Source organism: Heteronotia binoei, chromosome 8 (genome assembly GCF_032191835.1).
Source record: "Heteronotia binoei isolate CCM8104 ecotype False Entrance Well chromosome 8, APGP_CSIRO_Hbin_v1, whole genome shotgun sequence".
NCBI lineage: Eukaryota > Metazoa > Chordata > Lepidosauria > Squamata > Gekkonidae > Heteronotia > Heteronotia binoei.
The window spans coordinates 117,015,904-117,032,280 of NC_083230.1; positions in this window are offsets into that span (position 1 = coordinate 117,015,904).

Genomic DNA, 16,377 nt, shown 5'->3' on the forward strand with positions numbered 1-16,377 from the left:
CACAATCCTCTCTGGTTCTCACCACCCTGAACAATTTAGTGTCATCCGCAAACTTGGCCACTTCACTGCTCACTCCGAACTCTAAATCATTTATGAACAAGTTAAAAAGCATGGGACCCAGTACCGAGCCCTGCGGCACTCCACTGCTTACCGTCCTCCACTGCGAAGACTGCCCATTTATACTCACTCTCTGCTTCCTATTACTCAGCCAGTTTTTGATCCACAAGAGGACCTGTCCTTTTACTCCATGATTCTCAAGCTTTCTAAGGAGCCTTTGATGAGGAACTTTATCAAAAGCTTTCTGGAAGTCAAGGTAAACAACATCTATCGGGTCTCCTTTGTCCACATGTTTGTTCACCCCCTCAAAGAAATGCAACAGGTTAGTGAGGCAAGATCTTCCCTTGCAGAACCCATGCTGAGTCTTCCTCAATAACCCGTGTTCATCAATGTGCCTACTCATTCTGTCCTTGATAATGGTTTCTACCAACTTTCCCGGTATTGAAGTCAGACTGACTGGCCTGTAGTTTCCCGGATCTCCTCTGGAACCTTTTTTAAAGATGGGGGTGACATTTGCTACCTTCCAGTCCTCAGGAATGGAGGCAGATTTCAATGAAAGATTACAGATTTTTGTTAGAAGATCCACAAGTTCAACTTTGAGTTCCTTCAGAACTCTCGGATGTATGCCATCCGGACCCGGTGACTTATTAGTTTTTAATTTGTCTATCAGTTGTAGGACCTCCTCATTTGTCACCTCAATCTGACTCAGGTCTTTCAACACCCCTTCCAAAATTAGTGGTTCTGGGGCGGGCAAAAAGTTCTCGTCTTCTACAGTGAAGACGGAGGCAAAAAATTCATTTAGCTTTTCAGCCATTTCCCTATCCTCCTTCAGTAATCCTTTTACCCCATGGTCATCCAAGGGCCCCACTGCCTCCCTGGCTGGTTTCCTACTTCTAATATATTTGAAGAAAGTTTTATTGTTGGTCTTTATGTTTTTTGCAATATGCTCCTCATAGTCCCTTTTTGCCTGCCTGATCACAGTCTTGCATTTGATTTGCCACAGCCTGTGTTCCCTTTTACTAATCTCACTTGGACTGGTTTTCCACCGCTTAAAGGAGTCCTTCTTACCTTTTACAGCTTCCATTACTTTATTTGTTAACCACGCAGGCCTTTTCTTATGCCTGTTTGTGCCTTTCCTAACTTGTGGTATGTATTTTATCTGAGCTTCTAGGATTATAGTTTTAAATAGCGTCCAAGCTTTCTCAAGGGTTTTGACCGTATGTACCTTTCCTTTCAGTTTCTTCCTCACATGCCTCCTCATCTCAGTGTATTTACCCCTTTTAAAGTTAAACGTGGTTGTGGTGGTCTTTTTGGACAACTCCCTATTTATACAAACGGTGAAATCAATAACATTATGGTCACTGCTCCCAAGCGGCGCAATCACTTTTACATCTCTCACCAAGTCTTGGGCATTACTTAGGACCAAATCCAGGATCGCCCCACAGTTCTGGAAAGAGCTGCTCTCTCAAGAGTAGTTCTCTCAGAGGTATCTCAGCTACCCACCTACCCCACAAGGTGCCTGTTGTGGGGAGAGGAAAGGAAAGGAGATCATAAGTCACTCTGAGACTCCCAGTGAAGGGCTGGATACAAATCCAATCTCTCCTCCTCTTCCCTTCTTCTTCTTAAGAACAGAAGAGAAGCCATGTTGGATCAGGCCAATGGCCCATCCAGTCCAACACTCTATGTCACACAGTGGCCAAAAAAACCCAAGTGCCATCAGGAGGTCCACCAGTGAGGCTAGAAGCCCTCCCACTGTTGCCCTTCCCAAGCACCAAGAATACAGAGCATCACTGCCTCAGACAGAGAGTTCCAACAATATGCTGTGGCTAATAGCTGCTGATAGACCTCTACTCCATATGCTTATCCAATCCCCTCCTGAAGCTGTCTATGCTTGTAGCCACCACCACCTCCTGTGGCGGTGAATTCCACATGCTAATCACCCTTTGGGTGAAGAAGTATTTTCTTTTTCTCCTTCTCCTTCTTCTTCTCCTTCTCCTTCTCCTCCTTCTCCTTCTCCTTCTCCTTCTCCTTCTCCTCCTCCTCCTCCTTCTTCTTCGGCTGGGGGTAACACTCACCTCAACATTGCACCTCAGCCGTGCACATGATATTGTGTGTAGAAGGATGCTATGCTAAGTGGAAAATTGGTCTGAACCATCACAACTCTTCTTATGTTCTGTTGCTCCTAATAGTTGCTTTGTTGTTGGTTCTCAAAGACTATCGCATTTTTGTTTTGGTGAATGTGGATTTTATTTTTTTGTTTTGCAAAACGATATCCGGCTTCTCCGTGCGGATTTTTCATTTGTTGATTGGGTTGTACGCAATGTATCATTTTTAAGAACTCAAAATACAGGCCCTCCAACCCCTCAGCCTGCTTTATAATTGAAGGCATTTCGTTACGGAATGGAGCGCAATTAAACTCGAAGGTGCTGAAGAATAGCAGCTTGCAAATGGCGACAGCCTTTGAGATGCGTATGCAGAGGCTCAGACACATTCAAATGTTCGACAGGGTAGCCTTGGACAAGTCACTCGATCTCAGCTGCTGTTCCCCGTCTGCAGGATGGTAAAAGCAGCCTCCTTCACAGCTCTCATTGTGAACTTGATAAAGCGAATTTTGCTAACAGTAGGATAAAAGGGAGACCAACAAGGACATGGAGGAAAGAGGGGGGGGGGAATCTCTTTTCCCCTCTCTTTGCTAGTTGTCTCTCCAGCTTCCTCCCCACCCCACACACACTCAGACTTTCCTAAGGTTGCCAGGTCCCCCTGATCACCGTCAGGGTTTTCGTGGTAAGGTTGGGCGATTTCCCACACAGCTTACCGAGGAGCGAAGTCCCTCCTCACCGCGCAGCGTCTACTCGGATTTCCCACCAACTGCTCCGCGGATTCAGGAATTGCCGCACCTTTTGCGTTGCTAACGTAAACTAGAGTTTTAGCGATTTCCATTTGAGACGCAAAAGGTGCGGCACTTCCTGAATCCGCAGAGCAGTTGGTGGGAAATCCGAGCAGACGCTGCACGGTGAGGAGGGACTTCGCTCCTCGGTAAGCTGTGTGGGAAATTGCCCGTTGTCAGATAGAGGCTGAGAAACTCCTGGGAGATGTGGGGCTCTCTTGCACAGTGCCCCCTGGAGGCTTCTAGCTGTAAAGGCCTATCCAACGGCAGAATGCCATGTGGGATGGCACAGGTGATTAATGATGAACTAGGTTTTTTTGTTATTGTTGTTCAGTTGCACAGTCGAGTCCGACTCTTTGCGACCCCATGGACAAAGTCACGCCAGGCCCTCCTGTCTTCCACCATCCTCTGAAGTCTGCTCAAATTCATGTTAGTTATACCAGTAACGTTGACCCGCCATCTCCTCGTTTGCCGTCCCCTTCTTCTTTTGCCTTCTGTCTTTCCCAGCATCAGGATCTTCTCCAGTGAGTGCTCCCTTCTCCTTTGGCGGCCAAAGTGTTTGAACTTCAGCTTCAGCATCTGACCTTCCAGGGAACAGTCAGGGTTGATTTCCCTTAGGACTGACTGATTGGATCTTCTTGCAGTCCAAAGGACTCTCAAGAGTCTTCTTCAGCACCATAGCTCAAAAGCATTTATTCTTCTGCACTCGGTCTTCCTTTATGGTCCAGTTCTCACACCCATACATTACTACTGGGAATAACATCACTTTGACTATATGGACTTTTGTTGGCCATCTTTGCATGAAACATTCCCTTGATTTCTCCAATATTCTTGAAGAGACCTCTTGTCCTTCCCATTGTATTATTTTCCTCTATTGCTTTGCATTGTTCCTTCAGGAAGGCCTCCTTATCTCTCCTTGCTGTTCTCTGAAAATCTGCATTCAGTTGGGTGAATTTTTCCTTTTCACCTTTGCCTTTCACTTTCCTTCTTTCCTCAGCTATTTGTAAAGCCTCATCAGATGAACTAGTTAGTGTTTGCCAAAACTTACACATGTTGACAGTTGTGGTTAGTCATGATTCAAAATAAGCAGGGAGAACAGGGAACTCAGTGGGTCGCAGTGCCACAGAGTCCACCCTCCAAAGCAGCCATTTCCTCCAGAGGAACTGACCATGGTCATCTGGAGATCAATTGTAATAGCAGGAGATCTCCAAGTGCCCACCTGGAGGTTGTCAACCCAAGGGTACTGCTCTGCTTTCATTTTGTCACACACACACCCCTTGAAAGCCAGTTTGGTGTAGTGGTTCTAGTGCACAGACTCTTATCTGGGAGAACTCCTCCACATGCACCTGCTGATGTGACCCTGAGTCAGTCACAAGTTCTTACAGAGCTGTTCCTCTCAAGAGCTGTTTCTGTCAGAGCTCTCTCAGCTCCACCTTCCTCACAGGGTTTATGTTGTGGGAAGGGGAAGGGGAAGGAGATTGTAAGTTGCTCAGAGACTCCTTTGGATATTAAAGGGTGGGGCATAAATTTTTCCTCCTCCTCCTCTTCTTCTTCCTCCTCCTTCTTCTCTTCTTTTTCCTCCTCCTTCTCTTTTTCCTCCTCCTTCTCTTTTTCCTCCTCCTCCTTTTCTTCTTCCTCCTCCTCTTTCTCTTCCTCTACGTCTTCTTCTTCTTTTTTTCTACTTCCATTAACCAAGCCAGGGCCAGAATTTCTTCTCTCAACTGGGGTTGGTGGATAGGGTGGCCAAGTCCTCCACAACCATCATAAGGAGATTCAGGGGTGGGGTTGTCAAATACAGGCTGGGAAACCACTGGAGATGTGAGGATGGAGCCTGGGAAGGGCAGGGACCTCAGTGGGTGCAATGCCACAGACTCCACCTTCCAAAGCATCAATCTCCTCCAGGGGAACTGATCTCTCTAGGCTGGAGATGAGCTGTAATTCCAGGGGATCCCCACATCCCACCTGGAAGTCTGTAGGCATTCCCTACAACCTTTCCTCTAGGGTTGCCATCCTCTAGGTGGGGCCGGGAACTCTTCCAGATTTACAGTTGGTCTCCACATAGGATTGCCAGCCCCACCCCTGCAACTGACATAGCAGTGGTGGGGAAAAAAGAAGAGAAGAGAAGAGAAGAGAGGAGAGGAGAGGAGAGGAGAGGAGAGGAGAGGAGAGGAGAGAAGAGAAGAGAAGAGAAGAGAAGAGAAGAGAAGAGAAGAGAAGAGAAGAGAAGAGAAGAGAAGAGAAGAGAAGAGAAGAGAAGAGAAGAGAAGAGAAGAGAAGAGAAGAGAAGAGAAGAGAAGAGAAGAGAAGAGAAGAGAAGAGAAGAGAAGAGAAGAGGAAGAGAGGAGAGGAGAGAAAAGGAAGAGAAGAGAAGAGGAGAGGAGAAAAGAGGAAGAGGAGAGGAGAGGAGAAAATAGGAGAGAAGAGGAAGAGAGGAGAGGAGAAGAGAAGAGAAGAGAAGAGAAGAGAAGAGAAGAGAAGAGAAGAGAAGAGAAGAGAAGAGAAGAGAAGAGAAGAGAAGAGAAGAGAAGATATTGAATTTATACCCCACCTTTCACTTGGAGCCTCAGAGTAGATTACAATCTCCTTCCCTTCCTCTCCCCACAACAGACACCTTGTGAGGTAGGTGGGGGCTGAGTGAGAGAACTGCTTTTGAGAGAAAAGCTCTGAGAGAACTTGTGACCGAACCAGGGTTCCACCAGCAGGTGCATATGGAGGAGTGGGGAATCAAACCCGGTTCTTCCAGATTCGAGTCCACTGCTCTTAACTGCTACACCAAACTGTCTTCAGATGAGACTCCAGATGGCACCGATGGCATCATTCTGGGCATGCTGCAGTGGATGTCAGCACATTGAGTGAGACACTGCTTGTGCCTCCCATTGTGTGCAAGGTTTGCCCCAGTCAGCCAGCTGATCATCAGCAAGGGGATGACGGTATACAGTCAAGACAAGTCATTTTTTTAAAAATACAGCATAACAAGTTCGAATAAACTCAATGAGAGTCATTGCAAAGACTCTCTTTATCAGGAGCTTGTGATCCTTGTAACGGTTTGTCTCTTTGGAAACAAAATATTTCTAGACAGAATGCTAAGCCCAAGGGAAAAGAACCTGCATTGTGCTATTGATATTGGAGGCCGTACGTTCCGTCTAGAAATATTTTGTTTCCAAAAGGGACTAACCATTAGAAGAATCACAAGCTCTTGATAAAGGGAGTCTTTGAAATGACTCATATTGATATTGCATTGGGCTTTTGGATCTTTGTCTTGCTATTAGGGGTGTGCATTCAGTTTGGTCGAACTGAATACAACCCAGAATAACAGCTGATTCGGCTGTATTCAGCTATGTATACAGCCAAATCAGATTCTCTGATCTGATTCAGCTCCCAAATACAGCAGTCCTGAATACTGCCATTATACCGTATGAGCCATTATAGTCAATGGCAAAACATAGGGGTCTGGGGAGGGGCAAGAATTTTAGGCAGAGGCACCAAATTTACAGGGCATCTGTATGAGCCTCTCCCCCACAAAACTTCCATTTCAAAAAAATTAGAGCAGGAGGTCCAGCCGACCGGTAATCAATGCAAAAGGTCCAGTTTTGGAATCCTCTTAACACTTCATTTTATTTGTTTGTTTGTTTGTTTAACTCCATTTATATTCTGCCCTCCCTGCCAAAGCAGGCTCAGGGCAGCTTACATTTTCATGCATATTCATGAGTATAAAACATATAAAAGACATAAAAAAAACATAAAACAGCTTAAAAACATAAAAAGTTAACATTTTGATGCTATAGTCTGAAATTCAAATTGATCTTCTCTGTAGGCAGATCTTAGATGGTCCTTTCTGTTGCTGCTACAGGGCAGCTTGCAAGAGGTGGTCCAGATGTTTCCTGAGGATTTGTAGGGTCCAGCAATCTAGTTTGCAAATGCCTGGTGGAAGAGTGCCGTCTTACAGGCCTTGCGGAACTGTATGAGCTCTCGCAGGGCCCTAACTTCTTCCGGCAACTTGTTCCACCAGCGTGGGGCCACCACAGAGAAGGCCCTGGCTCTAGTTGACATGAGCCTGGCCTCCTTAGGGCCGGGGATTGAAAGCAGATTTTGTGATCCAGACCGAAGTGCTCGCTGGGGAACATGCGAGGAAAGGCAGTCCCTAAGGTATGCAGGTCCCTGGCCATATAGGGCCTTAAAGGTAAGAACCAGCATCTTGAAACGAACTCGGTATGCAATAGGCAACCAGTGCAGTGCTTTCAGCCCAGGTTGAATGTGCTCCCGTATTTATAATGGAAATACTTTTAAACAGTGGAGAAAAAATTATCAAAGAACGGCGTGCCCAGGCCTCAAGCAATTTTTAAATGACCGTCCTATTCCGAAACCAGATATTTTGCATCAATTACCGGTCAGCTGAATGGATATTTTTATCTCCATGAGTAGCACCATCAGAGACTTTTCCATGTAGCTACCGGGAGATTTTGTAACAGCATTTTGGAGAGCAGTTTTGACTTATGAAAGTGTGGACTTGGGAGTATGTTTGCATATTTTTTGTTGTGTGCATTTTCTAAGTGTACAATTGAAAGTTCACTGCTTTCTGTGTATTTTGATGTTTTGATATTGTATGAGACATGTCTGTTGAATATTATTATATAGAGGGCTGGAATTCTAGCAGGAGCTCCCTTCCGTATTAGGCCACACCCTCCTGATGTAGCCAGTTCTCCAAGAGCTTACAAAAAAGAGCCTTGTAAACTCTTGGAGGATTGGCTACATCAGGGGTGTGTGGCCTAATATGCAATGGAGCTCCTGTTAGAATCCCACCCCTTCTTATATACAATAATAATAATAATAATAATAATAATAATAATAATAATAATAATAATAATAATAATAAATAATTTTATTTATATCCCGCCCTCCCCGCCTCGGCAGGCTCAGGGCGGCTAACAACATTTCTTAAAAACATACAGTAATAAATAAAACCTTTAAATTTAATAATATAAAACAATATAAAACATTAAATTTAACAATATTAAAAACCAGTCAATACAATTCGATAGTTTGGTCTGACAGTGCTGGTGGTGTTTGACGCTAGTTCTGCCAGTTTACATTACATGGTAAAGCATTAGTGAAGACTGTAATGTACTATTTACTGGAGGTTTCTTTTGTTTGAAGAGCCCCGTGGCGCAGAGTGTTAAAGCTGCATTACTGCAGTCCTAAGCTCTGCTCACGACCTGAGTTCGATCCCCGGCGGAAGCTGGGTTTTCAGGTAGCCGGTTCCAGGTTGACTCAGCCTTCCATCCTTCCAAGGTCGGTAAAATGAGTCCCCAGCTTGCTGGGGGGAAAGTGTAAAAGACTGGGGAAGGCAAGGGCAAACCACCCCGTAAAAAGTCTGCCATGAAAACGTTGTGAAAGCAGCATCACTCCAAAGTCAGAAACAACTGGTGCTTGCACAGGGGGACTACCTTTACCTTTAACAGCCCCATGGTGCAGAATGGTAAAGCTGCAGTACAGTCTGAACTCTCTGCTCACAACCTGAGTTTGAACCCCGGCGGAAACTGGGTTTTCAGGTAGCCAACTCCAGGTTGACAGTCTTCCATCCTTCCGAGGTCAGTAAAATGAGTCCCCAGCTTGCTGGGGGAGAAAGCATAGATGACTGGGGAAGGCAATGGCAAAGCACCCCGTAAAAAGTCTACCGTGAAAACGCTGTGAAAGCAACGTCACCCCAGAGTCGGAAACGACTGGTACTTGCATAGGGGACCTTTCCTTTCCTCTTTTGTTTGAGCTTGATTACCCCCAGGACCCTGTGTGTTTGCTTTTTAGTACTTCTGTGGGCACTGGCAGGGGATGGGGGTTGTGAGACTTCTAGAGATTTGGAGGTGGAGCCTGGGGAGGCCTGGGACCTCAGTGGGGTACAATATCATAGAGTCCACCCTACAAAACACCCATTTTCTCCAGGGGAGCTGATTTCTGTATTCTGGAGAGCAGCTGCTTCTGGGGAATCCTTAGGTTCTACCAGGTGGCTGGCATCCCCGTGGTGGTGTGGCTCCCGCGCACCTCACATGGGGAAAGGCCCACCCCTTTCTTAACCCTGGCAAGGAGTCCCAGCAGCGAGGTCAGATTTCATGTCCTCATCCTGGACTTGAGGCCGAGGGCCCAGAATCACTGCAACCTAGGGTTCCAAGTCCAATTTAAGAAATATCTGGGGACTTTGTGGGAGGAGTCAGATGTTGGGGGTGGAGCCAAAAGCAAGGTTGAAAGGCATAATTGAACTCCAAAGGGAGTTGTGGCCATCACATTTAAAGGGACCGCACACCTTTTAAATGCCCTCCTCTTTTGTGTCGTGGTTAAGTACGTGGATTCTTCTCCGGGAGAACCGGATTTGATTCCCCACTCCTCCACTCGCAGCTGCTGGAATGGCCTTGGGTCAGCCATAGCTCTGGCAGAGGTTGTCCTTGAAAGGGCAGCTGCTGTGAGAGCCCTCTCCAGCCCCACCCACCTCGCAGGGTGTCTGTTGTGGGGGGTAGAAGATATAAGGGATTGTAAGCCGCTCTGAGTCTCTGTTTCAGAGAGAAGGGCAGGGTATAAATCTGCAATTCTTCTTCTCTCCATTGGAAATAATGAAGGATAAGGGCACCTTCTTTTGAGGCTCATAGAATTAGACTCCATTTTTTTTTTAAACTTGGATGATGTTTTGAGGAGAGGCACTTGATGCTATGCTGAAAATGTGGTGCTTCTACCTTAAAAAATAGCCCCCAGATACCCCTGGATCAATTCTCCATTATACCCTATGGGAATCTGTCTCCATTGGGAATAACGGAGCGCTCAGCAGACATTTCCCTCCCCCCCAGCTTTCTGAGGACCCTGAAGTGGGGGGAGGTCCTCCAAACCAGAGGACCCCTGCCCCCACCTGGGGCAACCCTACTACAACCATCCCTGGCTCCACCTCCAAACCTCCAGCTGGTTTCTAATAGAAATACTTATTATATTACAGATCTGTGTAGATTTATGCAAAGTGTTTCATTCCTGTGCCAATCTGTTTGAAAGAACGAACATATGAACATATGAAGCTGCCTTGTACTGAATCAGACCCTCGGTCCATCAAAGTCAGTATTGTCTTCTCAGACTTGGCAGCGGCTCTCCAGGGTCTCAAGCTGAAGTTTTTCACGCCTACTTACCTGGACCCTTTTGAGTTGGAGATGCCGAGGATTGAACCTGGGACCTTCTGCTTACCAAGCAGAGGCTCTACCACTGAGCCACCATCCCTTCCCTGACTGGCAGCAGCTCTCCAGGGGCTCAAGCTGAGGTTTTTCACGCCTACTTGCCTGGACCCTTTTTAGTTGGAGATGCCGGGGATTGAACCTGGGACCTTCTGCTTACCAAGCAGAGGCTCGACCATTGAGCCACGATCCCCCCCTTATCATATGAGAGAAATACATATGAGAGAAATACAAATTCACATTAGAGAAATACAAAACCTTTCATTGGGTTTGTGTCCTTTATATCTCCGCTACCTGGCATTACATGTTATAACACACATGACCTGGGCTGACAAGGTCTCAGTTATGTCAGATCCGGCCCTCACAACAATTTAATTTGACACCCCTGCCCAGACAGCCTTCAGGACCTGTGTGGATTTGAGCACAGCAAGCAGGCCAAAGTCAAAGAACAGATAAACACATGAAACTGCCTTATATTGAATCAGACCCTTGGTCCATCAAAGTCTGTATCGCCTTCTCGGACTGCTCTGGCTGGCTGTGGCTTCCCAAGGCTTCAGGCAGAAGTCCTTCCCATCACCTCCTACATGATCTTTTCAACTGGAGATGACGGGAATTGAACCTGGGACCTTTTGCTTACCAAGCAGATGCTCTGCCACTGATCCACCGTCCCTCACCAAACCATTGGCCTTGTCTAATCTCCAGACAACAGCCAGTTTGGTGTAGTGGATAAGTGTGCGGACTCTTATCTGGGAGAACCGGGTTTGAGTCCCCACTCCTCCACTTGTACCTGCTGAGATGGCCTTGGGTCAGCCATAGCTTTCATAAAAGCTATCCTTTAAAGGGCAGCTGCTATAAAATCACTCTCAGCCCCACCTACCTCACAGGGTGTTTGTTGTGTGTGTGTGGGGGGAAGGTAGAGGAGATTGTGACCGCTCTGAGACTCTGAGATTCAGAGTATAGGGCGGGATATAAATCCAAAATCTTCTTCTTCTTCTTCCTTCAGGGGAAACTGTGGCCTCTTGTCCTTTAGCAAGGCCTTTTTGTTTCCCTCACAGCCTCTCTTCCCCTCTCTTTCCCTCCCGAGCCATTCTCCCACCCTCTCCCCATTTTCCTTCTACCCAGCTGTAATGCTCATCTTCTCCAAACCAAGCATCAAGGTCATTCCTTCTTTTTATTGGATAAATTAAAAAGCTTTCAGGCCGGCTCGCATTGACTCGCTTTGGCGTGCCGCTCTTCAGACGCGCGGCGTGAGGCGCCGCAATCAGCCTGCCAACACAGCCAATCAAGGGCTGACCTGTAAGCGGTTGCCTGGGCAACCCGCAGCCGCACAAACAAGACGTTAATCAAACAGAGGAGGAAACTTCGTGTGGGGTTTTTAATGCAGCGTTTTCAAGATCTGGTCCCCCCCCCCCCCCTCCGAGGACTTTCATGTTGATGTTTTAAAAATGTATAGATCTATGAAAAGGGGGACAACAATTCCCAGAGGGCTCGCAAAACAATCACACTTCTCAGGTTCCAAAGAATAGCTTTCTGTCCCCCTCTAGTGGCCTGCTGAGATACCAACAACATGAGCAAACATTTCACTGCCTGGGCCTTTAACTGCTGGAAGCTTCAGCTCTGACCCGGGCTGTTTTTGTAGCAGGAACTCCTTTGCATATTAGGCCTCACCTCCCTGATGTAGCCAATCCTCCTGGAGCTTACAGAGCTGTTAGTACAGGGCCTACTGCAAGCTCCAGGAGGATTGGCTACATCAGGAGGGTGTGGCCTAATAGGCAAAGGAGGTCCTGCTAGAATTCCTTACAGGACTCTTAGTACAGGGCCTACTGCAAGCTCCAGGAGGATTGGCTACATCAGGAGGGTGTGGCCTAATAGGCAAAGGAGGTCCTGCTAGAATTCCTTACAGGGCTCTTCGAACAGGGCCTACTGTAAGCTCCAGGAGGATTGGCTACATCAGGGGAGTGGGGCCTAATAGGCAAAGGAGGTCCTGCTAGAATTCCTTACAGGGCTCTTCATACAGGGCCTACTGTAAGCTCCAGGAGGATTGGCTACATCAGGGGTGTGTGGCCTAATATGCAAAAAAGCCCTGCCTCTGACACTGTCTTCCCCAAGGTTCTACTGACTGAATTCATGTCTCTGAAAGTTAAGAGGCCATAGTGAACTCAGTCTATACTGGTTCATGGATTCTTTGGACCAAGCTAGACGTGATAGTGGAAGCAACCATGAATGGATCTCCACAGTGCTTTTTGCAAGGTTTTAACTGCAGTCCTCTTCCACATTTCGATCAGTTCCACCCGCAGTGGAATTCTTGCAGGAGCTCCTTTGCATATTAGGCCACACCCCCTGATGTAGCCAATCCTCCAAGCGCTTACAAGGCTCTTTTTCGTATGCCCTTGGAGGACTGGCTACATCAGGGGTGTGTGGCCTAATATGCAAAGGAGCTCCTGCTAGAATCCCACCCCTGAGTTCCACCATGCGTAGGGAGTCATGTCAAGGGTTGTCAACTTGCAGCTTACTTATGGTAACCCCTTCATCTGATTTTCAAGGCAAGCAATTAATAGAGGCATGTTGCCATTGCCTGCCTCAGTGTAGCAACCCTGGACCTCCTTGGAGGTCTCCCACCCAAGTGCTAATCAGGGCTGATCCTGCTTAGCTCCCAAGGTCGGAAAAGCCTGGGCCAGTCAGGATAGCTACCCGTGCTATGCGTAGGGTTGCCAGCTGTGGCTTGGGAGAGTTTTGGATGGTGCTTGGGGAGGCCAGAGTTTGGAGAAGGAAGAGAACGCAGCAGAGATGCACTGTCTCTCTAGGACATCCTTTTCTCCTAGATTCTTTTGTATACCATAGAGTCTGCCCTCTGAATCTGATCCCTATAGTTAGGGGTCGGATTTAGCAGGAGCGCACAGGAGCACAGCTACTGAACCTCGTGCCCCCCCCCCCCTTGCTGAGCACAGATCCTGGCTGGTTGGGCTTTCCTCATGCTTCTGCAGCCAGTCTGCAGAAGCATAGAGAGATCTTCTCCCCACCCCCACCCGTGCTTCCTGGGCTGTCTGGAAGGTGCCAGGTGGCTGGGCATTCCCTCCCTCCCTCCTTTTCTTCCTCCCTTCCTCCTTTCCTCCCCCCTCCCTCCTTCTCTTTCCTCCCTTCCTCCCTCCTTACCTCCCTCCCTCTCTTTCTTTCCTTACTTCCTCCCTACCTCCTTCCCTTCCTTCCTTCCTCCTGGAGAGCGAGTTTGGTGTAGTGGTTAAGTATGCGGACTCTTATCTGGGAGAACCGGGTTTGATTCCCCACTCCTCCACTTGCACCTGCTAGCATGGCCTTGGGTCAGCCATAGCTCTGGCAGAGGTTGTCCTTGAAAGGGCAGCTGCTGTGAGAGCCCTCTCCAGCCCCACCCACCTCACAGGGTGTTTGTTGTGGGGGAGGAAGGGAAAGGAGATTGTGAGCCGCTCTGAGACTCTTTGGAGTGGAGGGCGGGATATAAATCCAATATCTTCTTCTTCTTCATTCTTCCTTTCCTTCCTCCCTCCTTACCTCCCTTTCTCCTTCTTTCTTTCTTTCCTTCCTCCCTCCCTCCTTTCCTCCCTCCCTTCCTCCCTCCCTCCCTCTCTTCTTTCTTTCTTTCTTTCTTTCTTTCTTTCTTTCTTTCTTTCTTTCTTTCTTTCTTTCTTTCTTTCTTTCTTTCTTTCTTTCTTTCTTTCTTTCCTTCCTCCCTTCCTCCCTCCCTCCTTCCTTTCCTTCCTTCCTCTCTTCTTTCTTTCCTTCCTCCCTCCCTCTTTACCTCCCTTCCCTTCTCTTCCCTTCCATCAACATATGTTATGACTTTCTTTCTTTCTCTTTTATTCTCATTAGCATAACTGATTTTTGTATGTCACACCCCCTGATATCAGGAGGTGTGGTGTATGCAAATGAGTTATGCTACTGAGCTCCTGAATCTTTCCCCCCTTCGAAGCGACCCCTGCGTGTAGTCTGGGGATCAGCTGTAATTCTAGGTGAACTCCAGGCCCTGCACGGAGGTTAGGAAGCTTAGTTTTTAGCCCTGGTCTCAGACTCAGTCAGAACACATCAGGACCAGTAAAGCTCTAAACAGTCTTGGGCCATATTATTCGAAGAACTGCTTTCTCTTGTTCAAAAAGTACTTCTTTCTCTACCTTCTTTATGCATGGGATAGAGAAGGTAGAGAAAGAAGTACTTTTCTCCGTTTCTCAGAGTACAAGAACTCATGGGCATAGGGTTCCCAACCCCCCCGCCCTGCCGGGGGACCCCTGAATTAGGAGCCTTTTCCCCCGATCATCAAGAACGTGGAAGCGGAAGGGGTGGGTGGGTGGAACGGCGCGGCCTTCCTTCGTGAGGTGCATGCTGGGACTCGTAGTCCTTGCGTCCTCTCCGGCTGCTACAGGCATCTCCTCGGGGAGTCTGGCCAGCAGAGGGGGGGGGATCTCCGCCCCCAGAGGACCATGTGAGTTTCTACCTCCGGAGGCTTCAGTCGCTGATTGAAAGGCTTCCTCTTGGGATGGGGTGTCTGTGTTACTTTGAAAAAGTTGGCAGCAACTCGTGAGTAGAGAGGCCGATCCCCCTTCAGTGTTGCCAGAAATGGGGGGGGGGGAGTCTGCTGCTACATTATTCTCTATGTGGAGATCGATTCTCATAGGGTATAATGGGGAATTGATCTGGAGGTTTTGAGGGCTCTGGGGGCGCTGTTTTTTGAGGTAGAGGCACCAGATTTTCAGTATAGTATCTAGTGACTCTTTCCAAAGTATCCGCCAAGTTTCAAAATGATTGGACCATGGGGTCCAATTCTTTGAGCCCCAAAAGAAGGTGCCCCTATCCTTCATTATTTCCTATGTGTAACGTACTCGAAGCGGAGACGAGAGTAGGGCAACATGGTTTATTAGGAGCACGTTGCAAGAGAGCGAACGCGCGGGCCGGGTCCCGCTTATGTACAATCCCGGGTACAGCCTACTGGGTTGGTCGGGCCAATCCAGCCCCGTTGAACTTCCCGCCACGGCTGGAGATAGGCGGGGAACTGGCTCCCGGCGCTGGGGCTCCTGGGACTGCCCAGTTGCCCCCCCCGTCGGGTCGCATGGCATTTCTTGATACACTACACCCCTCCCCCCCTGGTTAATGTACAAAGTCCTGTAAGTATGCGGGGGGCCGGCGCTCCCGAGTGGACCGTCTGGGGGGTCCCGGTGGCGGCGGCGCGGCCGCCGAGGATGGTGCCTCGGTGGGTCCTGGAGTGGACGGGGGCGGCCCGTCCGGTTCAGCGGATCCCTCGGGCTCGGTCGGTTCCGGTACCTCCGGCGCCCGCATCACGGATGTTGGGATCGCGTCCTCTAGGCGGTCTCCGTTAGGCTCCTCGCTGGATATAGCCTCGTCCGTGTCTGTGGGGGCCTCCGGAAGGGTGCGGCGCCTCAACTGGTCAATGTGCCGCCGTAGTACCTGGCCCCCCTCCGTTGATATGTCGTAGTGGCGGGACCCGGTTACCCTCAGTACCCGCCCCGCCACCCAATCGGGGCCCCTTGCATAGTTTCAGGCGAAAACTGGGTCGCCCGCGAAGAAGCCCCGGGCGGCGTCACGGACTTCGGGGCTCCCGCGGGTGTCTGAAGCTCGGTCGGGATGCAGCCGGTCCAGCCGGGTTATGAGTTTGCGTCCCATGAGGAGCTCAGCCGGGCTGACTCCTGTGACCGGGTTAGGGGTGATCCGATTATCGAAGAGGAACGCGGCCAGCCTGTGGTCCCAGTCCCCCTGTACAATTCGGCCGAGGGCCTCCTTTGTTGTGCGGACCATCCGCTCCGCCTGGCCGTTGGTGGCCGGATGGAAGGGAGCCGACCTTATGTGCCTGATCAGATATCTTTGCAGGAACGCCTGGAAGTCGGCTGAGGTGAAGGCGGCCCCGTTATCAGAGACTATGGTGTCCGGGATGCCATGTGTGCATAGGACCCTGCGCAGAGCTCTGATCGCGGCTGTGGACGAGGTGGACCCTACGGGGATGACCTCCAGCCATTTGGTGTAGGAGTCCACCATTATGATGAAGGTTTGCCCCTGGAATGGGCCCGCAAAGTCGATATGGAGTCTCGACCATGGTTTCCGGGTGGACTCCCACCTAGCGACGGGGGCGCTGGGCGGCTCGGGCCGTGATTCCTGGCAGGTCTGGCACCCGCGGACCCAGCCCTCGATCTCCCCGTCTATTCCCGGCCACCAGACGTAGCTCCTGGCCAGAGCCTTCATTCGCACTATGCCGGG